Consider the following 20920-nt stretch of genomic DNA (forward strand, 5'->3'; position numbering starts at 1 on the left):
AAGTGCTTTTGAAGAACATTTGCAATGAAGCTGGGAGCCATTTAGGGAACTGGCATAGAGAGTCTTCTAGACACACAGAGAGGGGAGAGCTACTAGAGGGAAGGGGGCAGGTGTGTGGGATTAGCCAAAGGAATAGCCCAGGAAGCAGGGAAATGAGCTCTCTCACTACCAGTCTTGCCGCCACCAAGGCAAACTCCAAGGCTGTGGGGCCAGGGAACATTCTTAGGAGGGGGCGACAACCACACCACTTTCTTTCCTGGCCAAGTACATGCAGTGCAGATTACACCATAGGTGGCCAAATCAATGCCCTGGTTCTCTCTGGAGAATGAAGGCCGTGGAGGTGAGGGAAGAGATGCAGAGAGCAAAGATGGGGGTGGGATAAAAGTGAAAAGCTTACTGCAGTGCCTCCAACCTTTTCTCCACCGTGGCACAGAGAAAATAATAATATTTTCATGGCAACTGGGCAGCTCTTGGCAGGAGATGACCAGCTTGGAAGCTGCAGCCATTCTTGGCCCTGCTCAGCCACCCAAGAGCTGAGCAGATCGGTGGCTCAGGCACACGAATAACCCGTTCTTTCGTAGGGATCGGGGGAACTCTGTCCAGTGAACATCATGACTACACAGCCACAAGATGGAGGTCACGGAGCCCTTTTAGCATCTGATGAAAGTTATGGGCCCTCTCCCCAAAAGGCCGTTATGTAACACACATAGGATTTTGCTCACAATTTCAAGGGATTCATGGGAATGCTCAAGTCTTGCTTTAGCTAATTCATCAAGGAAAAGGCGTTGGTGAATAAATAAAGGCAAAGTCATATGGATAAATTCAGCAAAGCAGATTTAAAAAATTCATCTAAAGGATAGAATTACGGACTCTTTGGGGTTTTATTTTTTATTATTTTTAAAATATATTTTATTGATTTTTTTTTTTTACAGAGAGGAAGGGAGAGAGATAGAGAGCTAGAAACATCGATGAGAGAGAAACATCGATCAGCTGCCTCCTGTACATCTCCTACTGGGGATGTGCCCGCAACTCAGGTACATGCCCTTGACCGGAATCGAACCTGGGACCCTTCAGTCCTCAGGCCGACGCTCTATCCACTGAGCCAAACTGGTTTCGGCTCTTTGGGGTTTTAAAGACCTTTCTATAAAGCTCTGGCTTTGGAAGTGGCTTGAAAGCTGGGAACACTAAGCAGAAAATACCCAGGCCAGGTAATTAGATTCGAACAGTTGAGAACTTAGCAGTGGTTGAACAGATTGCTCAGCTCCACGCTGTCTACTTTTAAAAGGTAGTAATGTTAACGTGGCCGGGGTGGTTAACTGGTAAATGGTCAGTTAGATCAGTGGCACAATTTTAATTTCTGAATCCATTTCTTTCAAAGTCTTTTCAAATGGAACCTTCTTTAATTTTCTCAGTAGGCACGGCGGAATGGGAAAGGAGTGTGAGGGATGCCCTCACGTGGACTTCCAAGTTTGACCCGGGGCTGCTTGGGCATTTTGCCCCCAGGGCACTGCTCCTTGGTTCCCAGTCTTTTGTTCTGATTGACTCAGCTTCACTTGCCCAAATAAGCCCATGTGTACTCTTCAAGCACCTAGAGTGCTACGGTGACAGGTCCTCAAAACAACACATTCATGGCTCCTAGTAAATGCCTTACCAACAACTTCTGAAACAAAATAAAAACCAGATCTGAAAAAGACTAAAAGGCGAGTAAAGGGATGGAGCATCAGTGTTACCTTGAATAATGTTTGACTTCTGTTAGTTTAATCTCAGGTCTCACATCACGTGAAAGTTGTGTCTTTGTAAAACACAGCCTGGAGGGAAATTTTGCCAGTGTCATGCTCTGGTGAGTTAATACGCATTTAAACAGTTTTGTAACAGATTATTTACCAACGGGAACAGAATGCCTTGGCAAGGGATGCTTTAGAGAGAGCTGTTCTATTGCACTAGTTTATTCCATATTTCAAAATAATTTCCACATACCTCCTAGTTCTTACGGGTTCTCTCAAGCTCTTCCCTCTACTGGTTGATGAAAGGAAAGAACTGACAGGTAGGTGAGATTATGTTGCCCTCTGGTGTCAGCCAACCCAAAAGAAAGAGCTAGAACTCAGGAAGAGGATAAGAAGTAGAAGGAAGTAGAAAGATGACACTCCATACCTGAAGGTGGAGATGGAGAGGGAAGGGAATGGAGAGGGAAGAAGGGAGATGGGCCTGCCACGCTATACCCATTGGATCCTCTCTCATTGGTAAATGGTGGGATTTCACCTCCCCATCTGGCTGAGGAGGAGAGTGATACCCCCAGGGCTATCTGCCCCATGAACCTGGAGCCTCTATGATTGGTGATGGGGAAGAGTAAGCTCATGGAGAGATGCGGGTAGGCCTTTCTCTTTGGGGGAACCAATTGGGAAGAGAACTAAGCAATGGCCAACCATCAGCATTGCAGATTCCTAACTCTTCCTTGAGATGGAGCCTGAGATCCTCATCCCTTTTAGGGGCATCCACCAATACCCCCAAATAGGGGCAGGGCCTTACTGTCTAGTTCTTCAGTATATGCCTGGGCATGAGGGCCTTGGTGGTGTTGGTAGGTGGTGACAATACCTCTGCTCCCTGGAGCTCCTCTTACCCCAGCTCTTCCCCTCTTGCCCTGTTGTCAGACTTTGCCCACTCCCTGGCTGTGCTTGCCAGGGTTCACAAGCAGGGTATGGTTGGTTCAGGCAGCTTATTCAATCCTGAGTCATTTTTAGATGTGTCTTCCTGTCATTGCCTTTTTGTGCCCTATACAGGGACAGGCATCATGTCTTCTTGATGCAAGCTGTGGTAAGTCAATGAAATATTGCTGAGGATTTTTTCTTATAGAAACAAATAATTGGTGCCTATTTAAAGAAATCAATGGAAGCCTAGAGCAAAAATGTGGACAAAGGCTGTGACCGGTATGGCTCACTTGATCGGGCATTGAGGCAGCTGATTGATGTCGATGTTTCTCTCTCTCTCCCTTCTCCCTTCCTCTCTCTCTAAAAAGTCAATAAAATAAGTAAATAAATAAAAAGAATGTGGGCAAGGTTTGGGCGGAGGCATCGGAAGGTCAAGCATTCCATCTTTGGTCAAGACTAGAGGAGCTAATGGAGCCATGGGAAGGAAACCCTTGTGCAGCAGAGCTCCATGGGGAACAGGGTTGCTTGGTTACCTGGAAAGAGGCGGGAAGTGAGACAAAGGAGGAAAGTGAAGTTGAGAGAAGGAGGCACCATCAGTTGCAAGTTCCTTTTGTAGGTTCTTCCGGGGTCTTCAAATGTTAGTTCAAAGCTGAGACTTCTGAAGTATTCCAAGGGCTGGCAGAACTCTTGAATGAAAGAGGATTAATAGCCTAGCTCTTAGCACCTAGTAAAGTCAAGAGGTATTATTGAATGAATGAGTGAAACATTGCAGCTGATTTTATCATTGGTTTTCAAATAGAGAGCATATAGATGGATGGTAAATAAGAAAAAAACAGCAGGAAAACAGGTTATTTTTGTCCACCCACCCTATGACCATGTAGAAGCTCAGGCTAGGGCTAGTTAGATTTGTGAAGACTATGGAAGACTAGAAAATATAAGAGAAGTTTAGAGAGAGAAAGGAAAGCCAGTAGAATAATTTTCAAAGACAGCTAATTCATAGATTTTAATTCATTTAATAGTTATGCCATTGAAGCAGTAGTTTCTCCAAACTCTATTCTATAGGCAAGGTAATACATTTGGGGATTGTGTGAGGAACCCCACCGGGCACTTCCTGTTTGTATCCCCAGGTATTTTCTCCACAGGTGAGCCCAGCTTAGGTGAATGCATATGAATACCTAGGAATGGCTTTTTGAACAAAGAAGCTGCTAACGGACACTCTGAACGCTAGTGGTGTGTGAGATCTCACCCATTTCCCTCGGTGCCTTCTAGGTGGTCCGTGCCTTTGAACTTCAGGTCTTTGAGTGCCCATCCACTTCAACCCACTTCCTCTGCATTTGCTGCCTCAGAGGAAGTGGCTGAGTTTACTCTACTCCAGCACTGGCTTTGCTATAACCTTAGTGCTCTTTTCTAGAAAAGATTTGGTGAGATTCAGTGTAATCAGACTAGCTTGTTCCTGAAGAAATTGGTTCGTTTTGGCTTCATTTTTATTTGTCAAAATATGAGCTATACTGCTATGGGTCAATCATTTTGCTAAATCTTCCTTTTCCCCTCCCCACCTTTCTTTGTAAGTCAAAGCTATTTTGTATTACCCAAGCAACAAAATGATTTACAAAATAAAAGACAGGGACAATCTATGCGAATGGTTAGAAGGCAATAAACAATGTTTATGTGCGCCTGGCTGATGTTGACTTTTGGAGAGTGTTCACCTGTAAACTGAAAGCTGGGGGAAATGAAAGATGAAAAGCCAGCCCCGGGGTTCTAATTCTGAGTACGCATCTTCTTAGGAAAAAAATAAATCTTCATTTTTTTTGGTTTCAGATTCTGCGTTTGTCAACCGAAGTTATTAACTCGGAACCCTCTATCAGTAATGCTGTCTCGAGTTGTAGCTGATTTTCACAGGCTGATTGTCAGGACTGGGGCTTGGAGGATGGTGGTGTGGGAGAGGCACTGGGGGTGGGGATGGTGTAAATCCTTAAAAGGCAAAGCTGCCGGCTTCCTGGGGCAGGAGGGCTCTGAAATTTGAACCCTTCCTAGGCCTCATCTTTTCCTTTCTCTTTCAAATAGTAATGCCCTGGTGAAGAAAAAGATTTTTAAAATTAAAAAACAGCAGACGATTGTGTACGCCCTTGTCTCATTCTCCTGCTGCCACCATCCACCTCTTGGTGCCCCTAACTGCTGCCCAGTGGTGGGTGTGCAGGAGACTTAGGGCTGTTGGGGTCGCTTTATAAACCCGCCTGCACCCTGGCTGATGAATCAGTAGTGAAGCTTTGCTCGGTAATATTTGTACGGAAAATGCAATGTTTGCACAATAAAGCTCTCCAGATTTTTAAGCCGTAGGAGCGAAGCCAGTTTACAATCAATGATAACAGGTTTCCCTCGCTGCCATTACCACAAATAGTATCTTATTTCAGCAAAATGGTGGCAACCAGCGGGAGGTCCAACAATGCAGATTTCAAGCAGAAAATTTAATTTTATATACAATTCACAGTTGTGCGCAGTGAGAAATATTTCTCACTGCATGAACTTTCTGGACTCGGCTCTGAGCAAAAGGAGTTTCAATTTCTGTAACGCCTTGCTCAGCAAACAATGCCCCTAAGCACTTCCTGGTAAAATATGGCTTAAAATTACGCAGGATATTTATTTGGAGCAATTAAAGGAAGCGGCTGCATTGCACACAGATCCATTTTTAATGTAGACGTTAAATTGGCCGAGATCTGAGTGCTGAGAGCGGGGCTGCTCCGTGCTCTCCGCCCAGATCTGCCCCCTGGTGAGGCAGCTTTCCGCCTGGGCTCCTTCGTTTCCCCGTTGACTTGTAAACTCTGGGACAGAAGCCTACAGTGGCGCCGTTGACATTGAAGAACCCTGGGTTTGGAGGAACTGACTCGCAGACTGGGCCCAGAAAGAGTGGGGGGTGCCGGGAGGAGAGGAGGGTCACAGGCCGTCCCATGAATAACTGAGAGGTGCCAGCCCTTGACTAATGGGCTGTACTTGGATGTGGGCTGGGTCCAGAGGGGGCAAGGCTGCTTTCTCTGGTTGGGGGAAGTAGGATTACTCCTCTGTGTGATGGTAAGAGCAGGCCAAGACCGAGTCAGAGGGAGGAGGCTGAGTCACAGGGCCAGAGACAGAAAGGAGAGGTAGAGTGGGGGGGGGGTGGACAGTGAGGGGGGGCATGCTGAGGCAGAGGGAGAAGGCCAAGGCTAACCTCAGGGAACAACCTTCCCAGTTGAAGCGTGGACAGGAACTCATATTTGAGATGTGCATGCGGAGGTCCAGTTGGGAGGAGGTAACGAGAGTGGCCCCTGAAAGAGACGTAAGTCTGCCCTGAGCTAAGAGGAGCTGAGGGAGGCAGACAGGAGGGTCCTGCCCATCTGGTCTCGCCCCTGGGCCATGCCAGAAGGCACCTCTCTGCTACGGGAGTAAAACACCCCCTCCAATGTCCCTTCCCGTCTTTCCCAACAGGGTCTGTGGTGGAGCCCCCACATGCACCTGGGGACCCCTTCACTCCTCACCCCTCACTTTTCCTACCCCTGCTGGCCTTCACCTCTTCCCACGTGTCTGAGCTCACGTGACCTTGAATTAATATGGACAGTTAATGTTGAGGGGGGCAGCAGTGACTTAAACAGGAGCAACCCAGCCCTGTTGTATGTTATGGCAGGCCCCCGGGGAAGAAGTCATGGGGGCACTGTGCCTGGGGGGGGGGGGAGGCAGAGCTGGGCTTAGTAACAATGCCATCTCCCATTTATCGAGGGCCTACTCCACCGGGTCCAGTCACATGTCCCATTCAACCCACAACAATCCAAGAGGGGGGTCCCGTCTACCTCGGGGGAATTGGAGGCTCAGAGAGTGTTCAGTGACTTGCATAGCTGAGGTCACAGAGTTAGCCAGTGGCCATGGACCCACACAGGAGGGCAAAGTACTAGTAAAAGCCGCGCCACCATGTTCTCCCAGGAGTGGGGGCTGGCGGGCATTTGGGGAGCTGGGCTCCAGTCCTGGGAGGAGGGCAGTCACAGGCAGCTCTGGCAGCAGGGGCCTGGGAAAATCAAACCTGAGGGCCAGAAGGGAAGGGTTAGGCCAGGGACACCCACAGGCGCTGGTTAGCAGTCACTGCCTGGCCCTGTTTAAAAGTAGTTCTGAGTCTTAATTTAGACGCAGTTAGAAAAGATACTGAAGATGATTAGCAATGTCTGTCCTGAACCAGGTGGGGAAGCAGTGGCTGTTAGAATGGAATTGCCATCCTCGTTTAGGTGTCTCTAGGCTTTGAGAATTTTTTTCTTCTGGCCAGTTGCTCATTATGTTCCACAAACAGATAGGAATCTAACCTCTTTCTCCCTTATTAACCTGAGTCCACAGCTTTGGAGTTGCATTTAGTCACAAATCTTATCTGGGAAGAAGAATCAGGCGTGCACAAAGGGAAAGCCAGGGAGTGCTTAACGAGATCTTAAAATCCAGAGAGCAGAGGGAAGATCTCTTTACTTCACGGATATTTGTGTTTGGGACTGAGTATGGGTTTGGCACTATCCTGAGTGCTTTATGGGATATGGACTCATTTGCTCTTCATAGAAACCCTAGTTCACAAGTGGAACAGTGAAACCCAGAGAGGGTAGGCAACTTGTCCAAGGCCGTACAGCTTTGTGAACTTGAGCAGCCGGATGCTGGAACCCACAGGATTAAGTCACATGAGCTTCCTCTCCGTCGTGTCCATCGTTCTGTGCTGCTTTTCATGTGGTTTGGTGCTGTCCATGCCTCATGTTTGTTTCCCAGGCCAGACGGTGAGCTTTGAAGGAAAGGATGATGCTTTGCTCTGACACATAGGAAGAGCTGATACATGAATACCGACTGTTAATGGCACGATTTTAGGAATCAATCGCGTTTGTATTTGAGTCATTTTTCTAGGTGTGTGTCTGGCTCCACCACTTGAGTGAGCTTCTAGGAGTGGATGCTGAATCACATATTCCCGAGATGTGCATTCGGGAATATCATAAATCCCCGGCATTTAACACAACACAGAGCATCTCTCATTTGTTCATTAATTCATTAACTGACTCATTCAACGAACATTTTTTAAGGGCAAGCACCAGGCTAGATGTCAGTAAACTCTCAGTCTCTGTGGTTGAATTCCAACCTCACAAAAATAGATACAGAAAAATGATGCTGACATTCTTTAAATTTCACAAATTTCACATGTCTATTTTACAAAAAATAATACCAGACTATTCATTCCCTCCTTATCATACTGTATGAGGAAATAAAGATGCAAACACCCATTTTATTCCTATTTTACTTACCAAAGGCATTGGTTGCCCATATTAGTCAAATCGCTTATTTAAAGTTAAGAGAGAGCGCTTTTGGTACAGAGCTGATGGGAGAGCATTGGGCTCCCCATGCGAGGTAGGGCGGTTCCATCCTCTTTTGTTATATGAAAAGCGTCAAGCATTACTAAGTGGTGACAGAGAGTACACTTGGCTTCTGGTATTTCTTTGAAGCCTTGCCTGTAGAGTGCTGCCTGGGAGCAGGAATGATTCCACAAATGGCCAGGGAGCCACCCTCCCCCCAGCCGCCCTTCGCACAGGCCCAGGTGTGTAAACAGAGCAGCGGGCCCTCCGCCCTGGAAGGAGGAATTCTGAGATTGGACAGCTGGAGTGGAGTATTTTTCAAGAATTTTTACCCGACCGCTGAGGCAGTATCTCAAAATACCCCTCGACTGCTTTTCTGATTCCCTGAGGCTGCTAACATCCGAGAGCCCTCCTTACAGAGAGGGAAACGGCTCTTTTCAAGAACCTACAACCCACAGGGAGCGGGTGGCAGAGCGGGACCAGAACTCAGGTCACTTTCTGGTGCATCCTGGGTGTTTTCCACTGCCCAGCACAGCTGAGCCAGCGCCCGCCCCGCCCCCCGTGAGGAGAAGTGACCTGGCCCATGTCAGAAGGAGCCCTGGGCAGCCTGTGCCCGGTCCTGGCAGCAGGATGTGTGAGCTCATATGGACACTACCTGCTGGGGCCCCTCTGGTCAGGTCTTCTAGGTGTAATTAATCATAGAATGATCAGAGGCAGAGTTTTAACAGATTTCTATTTGTAATTAGCTCCATCCTGGTTTTTTTTTTAAAATTTGACATATATTTAATGAAAATTTTGGAAATACAAACATGTAAAAGAAAAAAAAATTGCTTGTAGTCTTGTCATCCAAACACAGTGATTGCTATTTTTTGACATATTTTCGTCTGATGCTCTTTCTCCTTTCTTTCTTTCTTTCTTTCTTTCTTTCTTCTTTCTTTCTTTCATTCTTTCTTTCTTTCTTTCTTTCTTTCTTTCTTTCTTTCTTTCTTTCTTTTCTTTTCTTTTTAAAAAAATATATCTGTTGATTTCAGAGAGGAAAAGAGAGATAGAAACATCAATGATGAGAGAGAATCATTGATTGGCTGCCTCCAGCATATCCCCCTCTGGGGATAAAGCCTGTAACCCAGGCATGTGCCCTTGGCTGGAATCGAACCTGGGACCCTTGAGTCCGCAGGCTTATGCTCTATCCACTAAGCCAAGCCGGCTAGAGCCCTTCCTTCCTTCCTTCCTTCCTTCCTTCCTTCCTTCCTTCCTTCCTTCCTTCCTCCCTTCCTTCCTTCCTTCCTTCCTCTCTCCCTCCCTCCATCTCTCCCTCTCTCCCTCTCTCCCTCCTCTCTTCTGTTTTTGTCCTAATGAAGGGGGGGGGGGAGAGAGAGAGAGAGAGAGGGAGAGAGAGAAACATCAATGTAAGAGAAACATGGATCAGTTGCCTCTAGTACATGCACTGACCAGGATCAAACCTGCAATCTGGGGAAGTGCCCAACCGAGAATTAAACCTTTGACCCTTCACTGCACCAGATGATGCTCTAAGTAACTGAGCCATCAGCCAGGCTGATGTTATTTCTTTAAAAAAAAAAAAAGGCCCTGACCGTTTGGCTCAGTGGATAGAGGGTCAGCCTGTGGACTCAAGGGTCCCGGGTTCGATTCTGGTCAAGGGCATGTGCCTTGGTTGCGGGCACATCCCCAGTGGGAGGTGTGCAAGAGGCAGCTGATTGTGTTTCTCTCTCATCGATGTTTCTGACTCTCTATCCCTCTCCCTTCCTTTCTGTAAAAAATCAATAAAATATATTTAAAAAAAGAAGAAAGTTTTTATTAATTTTTAGAGAGAGAGGAAGGGAGAAGGATAGAGAGATAGAAATATCAATGAGAGAGCAACATCATCGATCAACTGCCTCCTACATGCCTCCTACTGGAGATTGAGCCTGAAACCTGGGCATGTGCCCTGACTGGGAACTGAACCAGCAACCTCTTGGTTCCTGGGTTGGTGTTCAACTACTGAGCCACACTGGCCGGGCTGTTATTCTTTTAAACATCTTTGTAATCACGTTGTAATAATAATAGCAACTAACATTTTGTCAGGGGCCTACTCTGTGTCAGGTACTGTTCTTTATACATATTAACTCATTCAAGTCTCAACAATTCTATGAGATAGGTACTCTTATTATCCCATTTCACAGATAATAGAACTGAGGCACAGGGAGGCTAGTAACTTACCCAAGGTTACTCAGCAGATAAGGCAGCCTAGCTCCAGACTCTGCAAATGCAGTTTGCTGACTGTTTTTGAACTTAATTTTATATTAAATGTAATTTCTTAAGAAACACCAACTTTAATGACTGCCTAATGTTCCATCAAGTAAATTTCCCATGGTTTACTAAATCTACCTCTCTAATTTAATTGATGCAACAGCCAATTAAGTAGTGTTTGTGAATGAGCTTTTCTATATTTAGGGTCACAGAATTTCCTTAGAATAAATGCCTAGATCTAGATTTAAAAGGTACAAGGAAAGCAGCCTGGCTGGTGTGGCCCAGTGGTTGAGTGTCAACCCAGAAACCAAGAGGTCACCAGCGGGGATTGCCGGCTCGATCACCAGCAGAGATCATCGACATTTCTCTCTCTCCATGCCTCTCCCTCCCCCCTCTCTCTAAAAATCAATAAAAACCTATATATTTTTTAAAAGGTACAAGAAAATGACACTAAATCTGTTGATACACTTTGCCAAATATTTTTTGAGATTGCACTGGTCACACTGCCACTGGCTATCAAAAAACGATTAATAAATTTGATGGCCAAAAAACTTGCATTACTCGTTTTAGCAGTTCTCCTTGCCATTAAAATTTTTTTAATATATATTTTTATTGATTTCAGAGAGGCAGGGAGATGAGAGAGAATCATTAATCGGCTGCCCCCTGCACGCCCCACACTGGGGATCGAGCCCACAACCCGGGCATGTGCCCTTGACTGGAATCGAACCCGGGACCCTTCAGTCCGCAGGCTGATGCTCTATCCTCTGAGCCAAAACAGCGAGGGCGCCATTAAAAAATTTTAAAAACTTTTTGTAAACGTTTATGGCTGCATGAGAATCAAGCTCTAAACTACTTTTAGATTTCTTCCTTTTTGTTCCTTTTTTTGGTCTCAGACATGGAGCTAGATTCTTGGTTAATTTGCATGTTTATTGTAAAAGTTAATGACGAGTAATTAGAAAAGAATTGGGGAAAGGGAGAGCCAGAATAGGAAAGTCCTAACTGTCCATCCTGCTTTCACTTTTGCTGGAGCTACTGGAATTGGGGTCTTAGGGCACCTCCAGGGTTACCCTCTTAGAGAGAGAGGAAGGGAGAGGATAGAGAGATAAAAATTCACAGCGACATCACTTACTACAGGCACTTAATAGAAACTCAATAAGTATCTGCTGGAGGAGCAAATGAGTGAATGTATTCTATGTAGGTCCAACATATGGTAACCTACCGTCTGATAGTAACTATAGCTTTAATCATTGCATCTTAGTCCCTTGGTTAAAAAGAAAAAAAAAATGCATCTGTGATCTCAGGTCCTGGCCTTCTCAGGATCCCCTAGGAGTGGCCAACCAGAGGTCTTTTAGCCCAAGGCAGATCTCTGAGATCAAAGCTTCCCGGATCTCTCAGGAGGTTCTGGCCGGAGAGGACCAGGTCCTCACATCACAAGGACTGAGCTCTCTTTCCCTGGGTGGCCTGCAAGCAGCCATCCCTCAGGGGGAGAGGGGAGAAGTAGGCAGCTTAGGGGGAGCAGGGAAGGTGCGGGAGGTGTTGTCCTTAGCTGAGGCAGAGTGAGGCTGTGTTTACAAAAATGGCTCAAAGGCCCGCTGCGCCCCCAGCTGAGGTTTCTTACCAGAAGGAGCCCTTGCTCAGCGTGGCCTCTCTTGAAGCCACTGGAGATGAGGCTAAGCTCACTCCTGCCTTCCTGGGACCGGGGACTCACGCGGATGAGTTGTTATCTGACTGACATCCCTTTACTTCCATTACTTAAAAATTAAGTTTATTGGGGTGAATTGTTAATAAGATTTATTGTACAATTCTACGATACCTCATCATTGTCACCCAATATACAGATGAGGTATCATAGAAAGTCACTGAAGTCAAATCTTCCATCACCATATATTTGATCTTTTTAAAAAATATATATATTTTTTATTGATTTCAGAGAGGAAGCAAGAGGGGGGAGAGAGATATGATGAGAGGGAATCATTGATCGGCTGCCTCCTGCATGCCCACTACTGGGGATTGAACCCGAAACCTGGGCATGTGCCCTTGACCGGAATCGAACCTGGGACCCTTCAGTCCCCAGGCCGACACTCTAACCACTGAGCAAACCAGCTAGGGCTTTTGCCTCCTTTTTAAATAAAAACTGTACAGTGTGAAGCTTTATGGTCCAAGTGTTTTTGAGTTCTTTAGATGACACTGGGGCAAATATTGCCTTCTGCCTATATAGTTTAAAGATATGTAGGAAAAACAAATTCGCAGAATATTGGTCATGACACATGCTGGTCAAATTTTTAAGTGAAATTTATAGGAAGGCTGCCATCCATACACATGTACCTTATTTTAAAAATTAATTGTGAAACATTTCAAGACTAGGGCTATTCCACTCTCCTGTGGTCGGTCGGGGATGTGAATGTGTACAAAATTAGAAGCATGTCACCTGGGAGGAATCAATCAACTGTCTTACAATTCATGTGGCCCAAAACATAATCATGGAAACTTACTTGTTTAAGTTTACTTTCTAAAGTTTAGCATGGCCAGGAGTTCCCAAATCATGTTATAGTTTCGTACCTCAGACTTCTAATGTAAAAGCCACACATTATCTTTCAGAGTTTTGTTTGGTTGTTTCACTCTTTAACTGCAAGATGATGGTGCAGACTAAAGCCTTATGTATCGAGTCTCGGTGGGGCCCAGGCATTGGTATTTATTTGACACACAGGTAATTCTAGCATGCAGCCAAGGTCCAGAGCCTTTGGCCTAGGTGACCTCTCAGGTCCTTCTTGGGCACCAAAATGGTGAATTCTATTCTTTTAAAATTTAAATGAAAGTACCTAAGAAAATCAGATTCACCTCAGATAATTTTGCTCTAAAACATCTTCCTAAATTCAGAGATCTCAGAAGTCCTAAAGTGAAACTTACTTCATAAGTGACCCAACCCCCCATGATGTATTTTGGGCAGATCTTATGAATTTGGCAAGTTTATGTTTGCCCCCACATGTCATTATTTCTAAAAGGCGTTTTAAGTCAATTACCGAAACAAATATTTTTCACCTTTGAGAGTCAAGATGTGGTCAAAGTTTTTGGTTTCCATGTGGAAATAAAAAAGAACCAAATAAAAATGTTTATGGATAAAGATAGATGAGAAATGAAGATATTGAATCTCTGCTGTTAACTTGGGATGACAACTCTGTGTGTGTGTGTGTGTGTGTGTGTGTGTGTGTGCGCGCGCCTCTGCGGGGTCCTGGAGGAGCAGCTGATGTGGGGGGTGTACCTCATAGAAACTATAGGGTGAGATGGTGGCAGATGCAGCCATGGGGCCGCACGCTGCGGATTTCAAGGCCTTGTCTACGTAGGAACACTTTTTCTTGAAGACTGTGTCACCATCAACTTTTAAAAATGTAATTAAACTGGAGATGGTTTTTATTTTGTTGTTATGAAACCTAGGCGTCTGCGCTAAGGACTCAAACAACTATATCCTGTGTCTACCCAGTAAGATTCTCTGTGGCAAAGAGATGCTGAGGTTTTAACTTCTCTATGAATACATTGGGAAACAGAAAGACCCATGTTTGGTGTTTAGACTAGAAATACAAGAGAAAGAAGTAACATTATCATCAGAAATGTGCAATCCTGACGATATTCATTTGAAAGTTTTGAACAAGTCAAGCTCCTGCCCTGGGGCTTCTGGGAGTTATGTACAAAATACAATAATTAAATTAAGCCCAGCAGTTAAAATTCCTCATAAAAAGAACAAGCTGGAGCGCTTCCCAATGGGGAATGCTTGACTTAAAAGAAAGGTTTTACTCCGTGGCCTGGAGGTCAACAAACTGGGACTCTGTGGGAATGTATAAAATTTCTTAAAGGGGTTCCTCAGCCTTTGTTTTGTTGAAAGAAAATAAAAGAGTAAAAGGGGACAAGTTTTGAAAATTAAAAAAAATGAAGGTGCAGTCCTAAAATCATCGTGATTTCTATAAATGCAGCACCGGAGGCTATGAAAACATGCTTTCTTTTCCGAGTCCTAATCTAACACACATGCTCTCAGAGAAGGAAGGAAAAAGACCAATGGCGCCACTTGAACAAACCTTTTAAATGTTCTCATTTTCAGAGGTAGTGCATGCAAACTCGTGACCCATTCATTTGCTACTTATTTTGAAATTATTTACCTTAAATATTCTCATAAATATATTTCACAATTTAAAATTCCTTAGATGACACAGAGACTATCCATCTTTTTAAAAGTTTATTGTTATTATTATTATTATTTATGAAGCGAGGTTGTAAAAAATGATTTTTTTGGAGCGGGGGTGGGGGTGGGGGTGTCACATCCTCCATAATCTGAAATGGAATCTTTGTCACAATTTGAAAAGATCTGGTTTTGTAAATAATCATTTATTATTACCTTTCTGGTATTATCCTCCCCCCCCCCCCCAAGAATAAGATTAAGAACAGGATAGAAATAAAATTTTATATCCTTAAACTTTGTACTTATAAGCATCATTCTAGGTTCTCATGTGAGTTTCAGGCTGCAGACTCAAATAATTTGTACTAAAACATAAAGAACCAATACCAATTTAAAGATCCTCATCTTCTTTATCACTTACACAGAATCTGAATGCTGGCTCCACATTAAAACAGCATGATCAAATGCAGGACATTAAGAATAGCAGCTCTGGCAGCAATATTTAATTTTCTGAATAATTAGCAGCCTCATTGACATTTCTACTTTGATCCCCAAAGGACAACATGAGCTGCCCTCTGCACTCGGGCTCTGGGCAGTGAAATGGGCTGATAGACTTTCCGTGCCAAGTTCACAGTAAATGGACTACAGAACATCCTGAAAACAGCTGGAGACACTAGATTCACTTCCAAAACGTGGACACAGAATTAAGGGGGGGAAATATATTCAGAAAAAACTACAGAATTTAAGGAAAAGTTTGCTTTCTTTCCTATATTTGTTAGTTTTGCTTTTGGAATTGTGAGGAGAGAGAGGAAGGTAAAATAACAAGAAACAGGAGAAGGGAAGTGGAGCAGACCACAGGAGACAGAGGGAGGAGAGCGAATGAACGACAACACATAGAATGATGAAGGCCATGGAGGATGGGGCCACAGGAGTGAGGCCAGAGCTGAGAGGAGGCCCAGCTTGGTGAGTGCACCCTCGGCCCTTGAGATCTAGGTCCTTCATCCTTCCACTGGGACTCCTTTCCTTAGACCACCCACGACATCCTCCAGCCATTGAGACCAGTCTCCAGTGGACAACCTGCAGCACGTGTGAGGGACTGTTCAGTCTGGGAGTCAATAGGGGCCCAGGCGCCGTGCAATGCGTTTGAGGCCTAGTTGTTTGACTAGTGATGAGCTCAAATACCTTTGCCCTGGTCAGGCACTGTCTCTGAGGGAGCCAGTTGTTGAAAAATAGACTTCAGCTACTTTCTTATTGTTTTAAAAAACTCTTTCAGAACTACCTTAGTGGGGAACTTAATGTGAAACCGTAAGTGTAAGGGGTTCTCGGGGTGGAGCTGTGTGGTTTAGTGCTTGAGTGTTGAGACTGTAGCTGTAGACTTGGTTTTGACAGCTGTGTGACCTTGAGCAAGTCCACTGAAAGGGTCACTAGTCCCACGACTCCAGGAGGCACACTTACATTGTACTTTTCTATGTGAATGGAGCCCCCTTCAGTCAGCAATGAGCACTGCCTAATCCGCCAGGGCTGCCGTGTCCTCTTACAAAAGCAGGCCTTTGGGCAAAATGATAACGGCTTCATAGTGAAAGACATTTCCATGGTCCAGGAGTGGGACTAGGAGATTCTGAGCAGCAACAAAAGAGCCACAACACTCCCCTGGCACGCGTACAGCTGTCGGAGTGTGCTGCCATAGCCAGCATGTCCAGGGACCGGCCCCACCAATGCGTTTTCCTGTGGGAACATATCCTGTACCTGCCAATAACAGTGAATGAGAAAATGGGGTTCACGTAATAGAAACGCACTTCCCAGCCAGCTTTGCGGCAGTGGGATTCCCACCCTGGACTGCAGCACCGTTTAGCTCCTGGATGGGAGTCACTTGACCTTCACCGAATGCCTGCTATGCACCAAGCATTAATGCTAGGCGCCTTTTAGTTTATTTTTTGTTGGGCGCTTTTTACAAAGCAATATGCTTATTTATTTATAGTTTTTAATCTATCTTTCTTTGACATCGATTCTTTTTTAAAGATTCTTTTTTAAAACGGATAAAATATACATCACATAAAATTCACCAGACGCAGGCTGCCCTGGGAAGGGCGAGACCTTGGACAAGGCAGTTGTCTGTGGCCCAGGCAGATGCGTGGCCCCAGCCAGAAAGTGGGGCTCTCCCGGGGGGCGGGAGAGGGACTGGGTAAATTTCTGTGCCCACCGCCTTAACATTGCAACTCTTTGTGAGGCAATTTTCTTCTTACAGTTGAAGAAACTGATGCTCAGAGAGAATAAAGCACTGTCTGAATGTAACACAACCTGTTAATTGTACAGCCAGGATCAAAACCGACGTGTCTGACAGAGGAGAGCCTCGGTCCCTAATTTTAATGAACACTTGGATCGAGCTCTTGCTGGGGGTGAGAGATGAGCAGGAGAGGAGGGATCCAGAGATGCATGGCAGTGCCCAATATTCAGGGCACTCACACTCTTTTTTTGGGGGGGGGCGCACAGAAAAAGTGCTACCACAGACATCTGATCCAATGCAACAGGAGGACTTGGGGGAGGATCAGTAAGTTGTCTCTGGGAAGTTGGGGAGGCCTCCCAGAAGTGGCCATCAAGTTGTGTCTTGAAGGATGGTTAGGAGTTTGCTGGGCATGTCGGAGAGGGAGGGGTTGCTTACGGTTTGTATGAAGGAGCGGCAGGCCCTGCAGCCAGGCACAGTCTGGCTGCTTGGTGGCCTGGTCCCCTTGGGAGAGGCAACATGTTGCTGGTGTGGAGACGCCGGTGGGCTCCTGGCGGCCAGAGCGCCTTCACGGGAGACGAGGAGCTTGCACAGAGCTCCCCTGGAAACTGCTGCAGAAATGCCGTCCCTGGAAACCCAGGGGAGGAAACACGTGCTCCTTTCCTCATCTGGGAGTTTAGGTATTAACACAGTTTTCCCAGGGAATCTAAGCCAGAAGTTCATGTTGGTTTTTTATGTTCTTCCTTCCATGGAACTCAAAAGAGCCCGTTAAAAAAAAAAAGTTAAGCCAGATCCTTGAGTGCATAGTCTTCTGAAGGAACCCCACACCACAGAGCTATCGGAGATGGAATGTTCATTTTCCTCTTGGCTCTTTTGCTGTGTCTGAATAACTAAGGCAATTTGATTCATTATTTCACAACAAAACCAAACCCAGACAAACCAGCTCTTTGGCGTTATGTGGACAAAAACATCTGGTTCCTTTTCATTGAGTCTCTCTCCTTCAGCTAGACATGTTAACATCACAGGATGGTCGGTGTTTAGGCTCCCTTGTTTTTCATAAGCTGGAGTTTTCAATATATCAACTCTTCTCATTTACGTAATGAAGGCGATCTCTAAAGTTCCTCCCAGGGTTTGGACTAATCGCTGGGACCAGGTCCAGCTTTCTATATGTTTACATGTTGCACACACAGTATGAGAGAGAAATTGATTTGATCAGTGGAGAAGTCTAATATAGCTACAGGATTCCGCCCCCACCCCCCCATTTAGGTAGGCACAGGTGACTGGGGAGTGGATTTTCTACTCTATATGGTAATAGAAAGCTCTGTCTTTGATTTAAGGTTCAGCAGTTATACTCGGGGAAAGTGTGGCTCCCTCTGACCTTTCTGAATGGGTTGATGCCTGAACAAGAGCTCACATCGGAGAAAAGCATCTCAAATTGACCACATTCTGCCCTGAGCCCGAGCACAGCTTTGCAGCTCCCTTTGTGAGGCCGAGGGGAGAAGGGGCCAGGACCCAGAAAGTGTGTTCCCTCAGTAACGCTGACAGGCTGTTGACAAACACCCAGGGCTGACTTCCCTCCTCAGACCCCAGGCAGGACGCTGGCTTCAGGACTGCAGCCTGGCTGAGCTCCCAGGGGCCAGAAGAAGAGCAGAGAAGGAGATGAAATAGGTGAAAAGAGTGGCTGGTGTTTAAAGCCCACGGTGTGTCGTTTCCCAACGTTTTAAATCGTTAATTCGCACCTCTTTGTTATTATCACGACTGTAGCCGGGGGCGCTTCTTTTGGTGTTGGCACCTGACAGTATTTTACGCCTTTCCTCCTCCCGTGACTCCGCACAGGACCATCTCAATTTTAAAAGTGCATCCGAATCGTGTCAACAATAAACATAGACTTGAAAAAAATAAAGTAATTGTTGACAGAAAATAAAATAAATACAATAAACAAAAGCACATCTGGAACCAGTCCTAGACTTCCATGCTAGCTGCCTGGCACCCAGACGGGCTCAACAGATGTTTGTTGAGTGAATAAACGAATGAAGTGATTCTCTCGAAAAAGGTGAGCGAAATCTTGATTTTCAGCAAGGTAGTTTAAGAAAGAAAACATCAAAACCCCCCTCCCCTCCCCGGATTATTACTAAATACTCTGTGCATTTGAAAGGAAACTCTGCAAAGTTGATTTTAGAGTTTTTTTGAAGAAACTCTCAACCAAAAGCTCTCTGAAATGGAATGTTCATTTTTCTGTTCATTCCAATACCGTGTTTGACTAACGTGCATTTCAGCTTAATGACTGAAAAGCAAGGGCACCCGGATCTTCCGCGAGTCCCCCGGGCCATGGATCCCACGGATCCCGCTCTGAGCTGGACAGGTCCAGGGCGCAGGGCTCCAGTCCCGGAGCCCGGGACCGGGACATGCGCCTGCCGCTTGCAGGACCGTAGGTCCTGGTCCTTGCGCCTGGCCCAGGCGCCGACCTCGGGACGGAGGGACTCAAGGATCGGCCGGTCCCCAGGGCGGGCGCGAGGGCCCCGCGCAGGTGTCGGGCCTGTGTGCCCGGGGTGCTGGGGCCTGGAAGACCCGAGAGGGACGTATTGTTACACTGTAACGAGTCTGATTAACATGCTCCTGACACTTTCTCTTAGTTTCTTGGGCTCCTAGCAACAGCGCACAAAGGCGCGGGATTGTCCCGGGCTCCGCGGGGACACGGGGCAGCCTTTGATCTGCCACCATTACCGCGGGGCTGCGCGCCAGGCTCGCAGGCTCCGGGCGGCCCGCGCTGGGCAGGGTCCCGGCCACCGGGCTCCCCGGCCCGCCCCGCTCTCCGCCCCGACGGCCGCTGCGCCCGGAACGACCACCAAGGGCGGTGCCTGCGGGCCCCCTGCTCTCCGTGTCCGTGCGCTCCGGCCTCGGTGGCTGCGGACTCGGTGGGTCCCGGCCCCGCGGGCGCAAGTCCTTAGCCCGGGCTCGCCGGGCCCTTCCCGTCGGAAGCAGCAACAGAACTTTCAATAAGAAAAGAAAAGAGAGAGAGAGAGAGAGAGAGAGAGAGAGAGAGAGAGAGAGAGAGAGAGAGAGAAACTAAAACAAAGGAAAGTAAGGGCGCGAGCAACAAATTTAAAAATTTTTGTAAAATTAAAAAAAAAAATCTGTGGACGTCAGCCCCCTTGAGCTGAAACTGGGTTTGATCGGCTGCAAACCTCGACCACAAAAGGCGCTCACGATGATTTCGGTTCCTTCCATCACCGCCCTTTCTTCATGTCGTTGGCAATTCTCACTGATTCGGGAGGAAATATGCTGCCAAATAATTGCTGGAATGTAAACAAACCTCCAACAACAAAAATCACCCGTCACAGAACAGCAAAAAGCTGCCCGATCCCGCCGCGCGGTATTTCAGGCACCAAGTTAGGTATTTGAAAGTAATTTACTTTCCATTTTGTTCGTCCTCTTGCACTCCCCCACGCCCACCCCGATGTAAAATAAAGCCCGGAAAGAATAACTAAGGTTTTAACATTTAAATGTTGAGGTCAACTAATTACGTCCCCCCTAAACTGCTTGTGCAAACCTCGCGGGGGGAGGGGCTCTGGCTGGGAGGACAGGGCCCCGAGCCTGGGGCCCAAGCTCTGCGGTGACCGCCGGGCTCGGGGACCCTCGCCAGGATTAATGTGCACGAGATGCTGCTGACAATCTCAGAGCCTCTTTTGTACCGTCGATCGTCTTCCAAGAACTAGAGGTAAAAATAAAAACGCAAGACATTTAGCTTTCCAAGATAAATGGAAACCATAAAAGTAGAATGTTCTTCAAGTTAAAAAAAAAAGTGTGTTTTCTTTTGTTTCACTTCTTAAGATATCGTTAGCAATTCAACGTCCCCAAAGAAAATCAGTTTTTCCGGCAGGCAAAACTATTGGGGGCAAAGGTGTTAATGATAATAATTGCACGTGTATTTTGGAAAAGGGGAAAACAACCCTACACGGTCTTTCCATTTGCCTAGCAAAATACGCCAGAAAACGAGTCCCTTTGAAATTCAAATCGGAGGTGGGAAGTCTTTCCTTCTCGAGGACACTTTTCCCAGCCGGTCCCGGAGGACAAGCCGGAAGGGCAGCCAGCGGTTGAACACTTGCAAATCCGAAGGGACCAGCTCCCAGATGCCCGGGAACTTCCCAACTTGTGCTTCGGGACAGTGCCTGACTCCACCGGAGTGTCCCTCACCGTTTCAATAAAACATGATTGTATTGATATAATCCTCTATACATTAAAATGAGGTTGTCACAGAGTGTCATTAAGACCTCAGTAAAACAATGAAGACATTATTGGGCACCCCCCTCAG

The sequence above is a fragment of the Myotis lucifugus genome, unplaced genomic scaffold, assembly GCF_000147115.1.
Source record: "Myotis lucifugus unplaced genomic scaffold, Myoluc2.0 scaffold_363, whole genome shotgun sequence".
Taxonomy (NCBI): domain Eukaryota; kingdom Metazoa; phylum Chordata; class Mammalia; order Chiroptera; family Vespertilionidae; genus Myotis; species Myotis lucifugus.